This window comes from Alnus glutinosa, chromosome 10 (genome assembly GCF_958979055.1).
Source record: "Alnus glutinosa chromosome 10, dhAlnGlut1.1, whole genome shotgun sequence".
Taxonomy (NCBI): Eukaryota; Viridiplantae; Streptophyta; class Magnoliopsida; order Fagales; family Betulaceae; genus Alnus; species Alnus glutinosa.
In genome coordinates, this window is record NC_084895.1 from 20,737,412 (window position 1) to 20,747,063 (window position 9,652).

A 9,652-nucleotide genomic window follows, 5' to 3' on the forward strand; every position below is an offset into this window, starting at 1 on the left:
CAACAATCATTAGTATTATTTCCTCTGTTCTAATATGGTATCAGAACCACATATAGACTAACGTCTCATGTAAAGACCAAGAAATGAGATATGAAATTTAGTAATTAAATAAACCACACTTATGTAATAAGATGAAATTAGTCTTATATTTTTAGTGATGATATTTATATTATCAATAATAAAATGAGTAAGATAAAATAATGAATATTGGAATAACAAAATGCTACTAATAAGTATTCGGGAAATAATAATAATGAGCCTAGTTGAATAATTGATAAAATTAAATGTGGGGTTAGATATTAAATGTTAAATGATAGGATTAATAAATTTGAGGGTCCTAGTATAATTAATAATAGTTGGGAGTTTAAAGAATAAGGAAATCTCCCCCACCCCCTCACGTCTCGCCACGTGTCCCTTACTTATCCTATTCTTTCTTGTCTTTTTTCTCTTTTCTTTCTTCTCTTCCTCACCCGCACAGCCCCCCGGTTTTGCACGCCCATCTCCTTTCTTCTTCTTCTTTCTTCTATTCTTCTTCCTCCTTCTCTGTTCTTCTTCGTTCTTCCTTCTTTTGCTCGAGCGACAGAGAGATGCGAGACAGAGAGAGAGATCGAGATACTGAGAGGGAAAGAGAGACAGTGAGACACGGAGATGGAGGACCCGATCAGTGGGTCGGCGACGGTGGAACCAGAAGACGGCGACGACGACGACTCGATTTCTGGTGGCCAGAAGTCGATTTCCGGCGTGGCAAAGTGATTTCCGGCGGAACGCAGACCCAATTTCTGGCGAACCCGTGCGTTGAAACCCGTCTAACCCGTGAGACCCGAGAACCCGTTGAACCCGATCCTCCATGATCGGCGGCCGGGGCTGAAATCTGGCTGTCCCTTTAGCAGTTTCCGGCGAAGACCCGTAGCCTAGACCCGCAACCCGTGAGCTCAGACCCGCGACCCAGTGACCCGAGCAACCTAGAACCCGACGGCTTGAAGCTGGTTTTTCCGGTGAATTTCCGGCGACTTCCAGTGGCGTTTTTCGGCGGATTTATTGAGGAAAATCCCCAAGGTGTAAATCCTATAATTTTGTGGATTAATTTGTGAATTGTTGAATTAGGGTTTGTTAATTTCTGGGGTTTTCTATGATTGTGTCGGCAGTGTTTTAGTTGGAAGGTTGTGTTGATGTTTGGAATTCGAGTTGGGTGTTTGTTTAACCGGATGGGTTGTTTTGGACTACAACTGTGGAATGAAAATATGTGTGGCAGTTTTGGGTCTTTGTTGGCCGGTGGTTTTCTGTTTTAGTTGTGCGGTTTGTATATGTGTTTGGGTAGGAATTATTGGGGATTGGTTCTCGGTGGTGGATGCTTATGTTGGTTGAAATTCCGACTTGATGAAGGATGAGTTGATTTGGAGTAATTAATGATGAAAATAGTTGAAAGTGTAAAGCTTAAAGTTGGTGTATTTTGATCCTCTTGGTTTAAAGGACAAATGTGGTTTGTTGTAAAGAGTTGAAGTTAATAAAGTTAGATCATTTTGTGTAAATAGCAAATGCAGTTAAAATAAAGAATAGATTATTGTTGTATCTAATTGAATAAAATGAATGTAAGAAAATAGTAAATAAATGGAAAAACATGAAGGTTATAATATGGAAATCATAACTCAATATAAAGGGAATTACTAAACCAATATCCTAGTGTGCAAATCGTTAAGGTTCTATAAACTAAATACCCGGATTGTTAGTTAACTAAAAGATAAAGTATTGAACATATTAGTAATCGTGTTTAAGGTTAAGAAACTAGATAATGTTACAAGCCTAAGATTAATATCATAAGGGGGCAATAATTTTAATAAAGTGTTAAAGAACTATAAATTACTCAAATAACCCTAGGTTTGCAAATATAAGTTAGAAGACTTATAGAACCTACAGATGTATTATAAATTCGTTGTGCAACAACCTAGTAATTAATTCACCTAATCATATTCCCAGAGTATTTATGTGTACTAATGAATTAGGTTTAAGCTTGCTAATCATTGCACGTATATATATATACACACACATAGACATATACATGAATATGAGTCCGATAAATAATGCTAAGTTAGTGCATAATCAATAAGTTATAAATGGATTAACAATAAAGACAATATAATAAATGAGTAGGTTAGCAAGTAAAATATAAATTAGATAACGTATAACTGGGATCGTACCCATGATGAATATATTATAGCGAAGAGCGAAAGTCTAATTTAACTATTGATTGGAAGATTAACGTTTTAAAGTATTAAACATTAGGTTCTATGAGTTAATTATCGGGACATTTACTCAATAAGAAATAAATCTAAGGGAATAAATAAATAGAGTAAGAGTAAAAACATAACAAATAAATTGAATCGTACTTAGCATAGTTTAGTTACTAACCAGTGGACTCATTATGATCCTACAACCTAATACTAGAATAAAGTACTTAAGTATACCACTGCACTAAGCTTGAGCTTAAAGAGCGTTGTAGATATAAACACACATATATGTATATGGGTCAAATATACATTAACTAAATAAGCAACGCATTACAAAAAGAGATTAATAATGATAATGTAATACAATAGTATGTAAACTAATGAAAGTAATAAATACATCTTATTGTTAATAAACGAATAAATACGAACATTGGATCAATGATTAGCCTAATAATATTTTAGGATACCTAGCTAGCTTTAGAAGCGAGTGACACGACGTGTGAGCAAGCGGGTAGTTTATGTGTCATAGGGTTTAGGTTTAATAGCATAGTCTAATGCTACCAATGTTTGCAGGATCGTGTTATAATTGGAGACTTCAATGGGTTCTCCAATGTAGAGTTTGAGTAATTGGAATCCAGTGGAAGTTCGAGTCAGGAGTCTAATGCAGCCAAGGTGGGTATTCCACTCACTGAGAAAATATATATTTTTATATGTATTTGGATTGATAAAAATATATATTGTTTATGAAACCGAACCAACCATATGATGACATGTATATGCTTTGAGATGATTTGATTAGTTTCGATTATGTTTAAACTATATCAATGATGTTTAAGAAATAGTGTAAGAGTGAAAAGTATTGAATTGCTTTAAAGTGTTACGTTCTGCAGTTAGGATTTAAATTATGCAAATTGTTGAGAATATGTCATGTTGAAACTGTTTACGTTTTATGAAATTATGTTTTGAGTTTGAGAACATGTCATGTTGAAACTGTTTAGATTTTATGAAGAAATTATGTTTTGAATGATTTCAAAGTGTTGCATAAAATGTTGGATTTGTTTAGTTTTAAGAGAACATGATTTAGTAACAGCATGATTTTTAGCATGATACAGTAGTGAAACATATACTGGTTAAGCACAGAGCATAGAGCATGTAGTATAGAGCATACAACAACAGCAGTATAGTAGTAAAGCAGCAGTTATCAGCATCGTGGGGGACCGACGCCCCAGTAGACCCAGTCATGCATATCATGTATAGCATTGTTTTATGAGTGATATTTTTATGTTATGAGTAGCTTTTACTAGATGTGTTGATATGTATAAGTGTCTTAAATGGAAAGCGCTTATGTATATTTCTATCGGATAGTCATGTGTTAATAGCATACATTGAACTTGAAAGTACATGGATACATGACTGCCCAGTCGCGAGTAATGACATGTCTATGAGTAAGAAGGTTGACTGTTATTGTTCTTCAGGAAAGACATGTTAGCATGATTGAGTTTAACTCTAGTGCTCTCATGATCTACTGACGTTCAAGGCACGAGGCTGAAATACGATTAGGGATGGTGTTGCGAGTGTTCCGTTGACAGATGTTATCCTAGTATGGAAGAGTAAGATGCCATGTTCTTTGCTTAAGACTTATGTGTATACGTGATATCTGTGATGGAGTGATCGTGTGCACATATGTCTGAGCGACCAATGAAAAGTATTATTATAGAGGGGTCTATATGTAGAATCTTCCAAGCGGTAGATTGGAACTTCTACATATGTTCACAGCTATATAGTATGTTTTAAATGTTTTCTGAATGGTCGGTGTTTGCTGCATTAGCTATTGGTAAATTGTGGCTAATATAGTGCTCGCACGACTAAAAATAAAATAAAGGTTGGTTCTTTGCAAAAACTCAGTCAGTTTTATACCACTGAGGTCTTAGTATGTTTTATACTAAGGCGGTGAACTCATTCTTTCACCTATGCGGATGTGGATACCACCACAACCGTATAGATGATGTTTCTTTGGCTGCAGGTACTCGGTATAGTTGATGGGTTAATAGTAGTGTGCTCGGGATATTATGACTGAAGCTTGCCGCGACGGTTGTAATTGTCGGACCACGGGTTGTCCACTATTTGATAGGTCAGGTATATGGCTTGTGACGTTTATGTCACTTATTCTTTGTATGGCCATAATTGTTATGTAAATATAGTGTTAATAAGACTCAAACAGATAGATGTTAAATGGCTCTTTGTTGTAATGAATTAGTTTGTTATAGATGTATAAGTTGTAATTTCCGCTATTCAGATTTATGTTTTCCGCTGCATAGATAAATGTATGTTATACTCTGATTATCAGGTACATGTTATGGGGCATGTGCCATATATTGGCTTTGCGACATATCGTCGTGCCAATATGAAGACTCGTTTTACATTTTGTATTAAAAAAAAAAAAAAAAGACACGTGTCGTCACAGAAAATGGTATCATAGCAGTTTGTTCTAGGGTTTGTTAGGAAAAACGGAAGTCTAGGTTTGTATTAGAGTCTAAGGGTAACAAAAGAGCCTTAGGATTCTAAAAGATTTAACACAGATAAGAAAAACTTAAATAAGAATTCTCGTATGCATTGCTTGAATTTTATAATGCATTCATTAGGATTTGCCTTGTCTACGTAGCATAGTTCTTTGTAGACAATCTATGTAACTTAGACAATGACCTCTTCCTTGGTTCGGAGGTGTTGCATGTGTCTTGATTAATTCGAGTGCAACACATTCCCTTTGTCTCGTCCACGTATGTGGAGTCGTGTTGGTATAGAATGAACCCTTAGGTCAAAACATGCATGGCCACTTTTGTGGTGATGCTATTATGGGTAGGCCTAGGTGTCTAGTTGCTTAGTCGTTTAGAAGAGTCTAGCATGATTGTGTTAGGCTATAGGCGACGTAAGAGAGAGCTTCTCGTGAGGGTAGACTAATAACCGTCCTTTGAGTGGTGGTGACGTATTCTTAGGACGCATCGAAGGAGGCTCGAATCTCAAAGAGCACGAGACCATCGTACGAGATCAATTCAAGGGAGCGGCCTAACTGCAACTATGAAGACGACACCCTAGCGAGGCGACAACCATCAATCGAGCAGCTATTCAGACGACGAGAGATATATCCTCTAGGGATTCAACCAATAAGTAGGAGTTAAGATAATAAAATGCCAATGTGAAACAGACTAACAAGCGAATAACTAAAAGTAATAAATTTCAAGATATCTTATTTTAATAAACTATGAATTTAAGAATGTTTTTAAAACAAGGAGTTAAATTAAGAATGACTATTAATAAAATTTATGAGCTAAGCCTAATGCTCTTAAAATACGGTTTTGAACATAAGAGTTAACTTAAAAGGTAGCAGGTCAAACATGCTTCGTGTGTAAGGTATATAATGTAACACAAATAATCATTAAAGTAAAAATGATTTTAGAGCATAATTTCAAATAAAATAATCATTTAAGTGCTGGAATTCAAAGTTATTTTATGTGTTTAAGAGTGGTATTTGAAAATAAGCACGTATATTAGGAAGGGTTTCTAAATGGATTACCCTTTAGTATAATGTATTTAGAGAAGTTGATGTTAGAAGGATAAATTGAAGCATAAGGTATAAAAGGATAGGTCTAACCCACCTAAGTCATTGTCTGAATAATGAATTTTGAACTATGGAGGGGAGACTTAGTGAATTAACTTGGATATGTAGAGGATTTAATGTTCAAATAAAAAAAAAATAGTAATAACTTCTATGTTAAAGATAGAATGCTTGATGCTAATTAACTTTGAGGACTAATAGGGTAGCTTCATGTAAGCATGTGAGGTCAAAAGAGTTGTGTGCAAATTTCGAGGACAAAATTTTATAAGGAGGGGAGAATGTAAAGACCAAGAAATGAGATATGAAATTTAGTAATTAAATAAACCATATTTATATAATAAGATGGAATTAGTCTTATATTTTTAGTGATAATATTTATATTATCCATAATAAAATGAGTAAGATAAAATAATGAATATTGGAATAACAAAATGCTACTAATAAGTATTCGGGAAATAATAATAATGAGCCTAGTTGAATAATTGATAAAATTAAATGTGGGGTTAGATATTAAATGTTAAATGATAGGATTAATAGATTTGAGGGTCCTAGTATAATTAATAATAGTTGGGAGTTTAAAGAATAAGGAAATCTCCCCCACCCCCTCACGTCTCGCCACGTGTCCCTTACTTATCCTATTCTTTCTTGTCTTTTTTCTCTTTTCTTTCTTTTCTTCCTCACCCGCACAGCCCCCCGGTTTTGCACGCCCATCTCCTTTCTTCTATTCTTCTTCCTCCTTCTCTGTTCTTCTTCGTTCTTCCTTCTTTTGCTCGAGCGACAGAGAGATGCGAGACAGAGAGAGAGATCGAGATACTGAGAGGGAAAGAGAGACAGTGAGACACGGAGATGGAGGACCCGATCAGTGGGTCGTTGTCGGTGGGTCGGCGACGGTGGAACCAGACGACGGCGACGACGGCGACTCGATTTTCGGTGGCCAGAAGTCGATTTCCGGCGTGGCAGAGTGATTTCCGGCGGAACCCAGACCCAATTTTTGGCGAACCCGTGCGTTGAAACCCGTCTAACCCGTGAGACCCGAGAACCCGTTGAACCCGATCCTCCATGATCGGCGGCCGGGGCTGAAATCCGGCTGTCCCTTTAGCAGTTTCCGGCGAAGACCCGTAGCCTAGACCCGCAACCCGTGAGCTCAGACCCGCGACCCAGTGACCCGAGCAACCTAGAACCCGACGGCTTGAAGCTGATTTTTCTGGTGAATTTCCGGCGACTTCCAGTGGCGTTTTTCGGCGGATTTATTGAGGAAAATCCCCAAGGTGTAAATCCTATAATTTTGTGGATTAATTTGTGAATTGTTGAATTAGGGTTTGTTAATTTCTGGGGTTTTCTATGATTGTGTCGGCAGTGTTTTAGTTGGAAGGTTGTGTTGATGTTTGGAATTCGAGTTGGGTGTTTGTTTAACCGGATGGGTTGTTTTGGACTACAACTGTGGAATGAAAATATGTGTGGCAGTTTTGGGTCTTTGTTGGCCGGTGGTTTTCTGTTTTAGTTGTGCGGTTTGTATATGTGTTTGGGTAGGAATTATTGGGGATTGGTTCTCGGTGGTGGATGCTTATGTTGGTTGAAATTCCGACTTGATGAAGGATGAGTTGATTTGGAGTAATTAATGATGAAAATAGTTGAAAGTGTAAAGCTTAAAGTTGGTGTATTTTGATCCTCTTGGTTTAAAGGACAAATGTGGTTTGTTGTAAAGAGTTGAAGTTAATAAAGTTAGATCATTTTGTGTAAATAGCAAATGCAGTTAAAATAAAGAATAGATTATTGTTGTATCTAATTGAATAAAATGAATGTAAGAAAATAGTAAATAAATGGAAAAACATGAAGGTTATAATATGGAAATCATAACTCAATATAAAGGGAATTACTAAACCAATATTCTAGTGTGCAAATCGTTAAGGTTCTATAAACTAAATACCCGGATTTTTAGTTAACTAAAAGATAAAATATTGAACATATTAGTAATCGGGTTTAAGGTTAAGAAACTAGATAATGTTACAAGCCTAAGATCAATATCATAAGGGGGCAATAATTTTAATAAAGTGTTAAAGAACTATAAATTACTCAAATAACCCTAGGTTTGCAAATATAAGTTAGAAGACTTATAGAACCTACAGGTTTATTATAAATTCATTGTGCAACAACCTAGTAATTAATTCACCTAATCATATTCCCAGAGTATTTATGTGTACTAATGAATTAGGTTTAAGCTTGCTAATCATTGCATGTATATATATATATATATATATATATATATATATATATATATATATATATATATATATATATATATATTCACACATAGACATATACATGAATATGAGTCCGATAAATAATGCTAAGTTAGTGCATAATCAATAAGTTATAAATGGATTAACAATAAAGACAATATAATAAACGAGTAGGTTAGCAAGTAAAATATAAATTAGATAACGTATAACTGGGATCGTACCCATGATGAATATATTCTAGCGAAGAGCGAAAGTCTAATTTAACTATTGATTGGAAGATTAACGTTTTAAAGTATTAAACATTAGGTTCTATGAGTTAATTATCGGGACATTTACTCAATAAGAAATAAATCTAAGGGAATAAATAAATAGAGCAAGTGTAAAAACATAACAAATAAATTGAATCGTACTTAGCATAGTTTAGTTACTAACCAGTGGACTCATTATGATCCTACAACCTAATTCTAGAATAAAGTACTTAAGTATACCACTGCACTAAGCTTGAGCTTAAAGAGCGTTGTAGATATAAACACATATATATGTATATGGGTCAAATATACATTAACTAAATAAGCAACGCATTACAAAAAGAGATTAATAATGATAATGTAATACAATAGTATGTAAACTAATGAAAGTAATAAATACATCTTATTGTTAATAAACGAATAAATACGAACATTGGATCAATGATTAGCCTAATAATATTTTAGGATACCTAGCTAGCTTTAGAAGCGAGTGACACGACGTGTGAGCAAGCGGGTAGTTTATGTGTCATAGGGTTTAGGTTTAATAGCATAGTCTAATGCTACCAATGTTTGCAGGATCGTGTTATAATTGGAGACTTCAATGGGTTCTCCAATGTAGAGTTCGAGTAATTGGAATCCAGTGGAAGTTCGAGTCAGGAGTCTAATGCAGCCAAGGTGGGTATTCCACTCACTGAGAAAATATATATTTTTATATGTATTTGGATTGATAAAAATATATATTGTTTATGAAACCGAACCAACCATATGATGAAATGTATATGCTTTGAGATGACTTGATTAGTTTCGATTATGTTTAAACTATATCAATGATGTTTAAGAAATAGTATAAGAGTGAAAAGTATTGAATTGCTTTAAAGTGTTACGTTCTGCAGTTAGGATTTAAATTATGCAAATTGTTGAGAATATGTCATGTTGAAACTGTTTACGTTTTATGAAATTATGTTTTGAGTTTGAGAACATGTCATGTTGAAACTGTTTAGATTTTATGAAGAAATTATGTTTTGAATGATTTCAAAGTGTTGCATAAAATGTTGGATTTGTTTAGTTTTAAGAGAACATGATTTAGTAACAGCATGATTTTTAGCATGATTTTTAGCATGATACAGTAGTGAAACATATACTGGTTAAGCACAGAGCATAGAGCATGTAGTATAGAGCATACAACAACAACAGTATAGTAGTAAAGCAGCAGTAACCAGAGTAAAACAGCAGTTATCAGCATCGTGGGGGACCGACGCCCCAGTAGACCCAGTCATGCATATCATGTATAACATTGTTTTATGAGTGATGTTTTTATGTTATGAG

The 9,652-nt window shown here is 34.9% G+C and overlaps 1 long non-coding RNA gene across 1 annotated transcript; it reads left to right on the plus strand.

Annotated features, from left to right (window-relative positions):
• The first annotated feature begins 487 nt into the window (after positions 1-487).
• On the plus strand, positions 488-4,502 carry LOC133879334 (uncharacterized). The gene is made up of 3 exons (XR_009902043.1): positions 488-1,056; positions 2,799-2,897; positions 4,228-4,502. It is a non-coding gene; the product is annotated as an uncharacterized LOC133879334 (long non-coding RNA).
• The last annotated feature ends 5,150 nt before the right edge of the window (positions 4,503-9,652 follow it).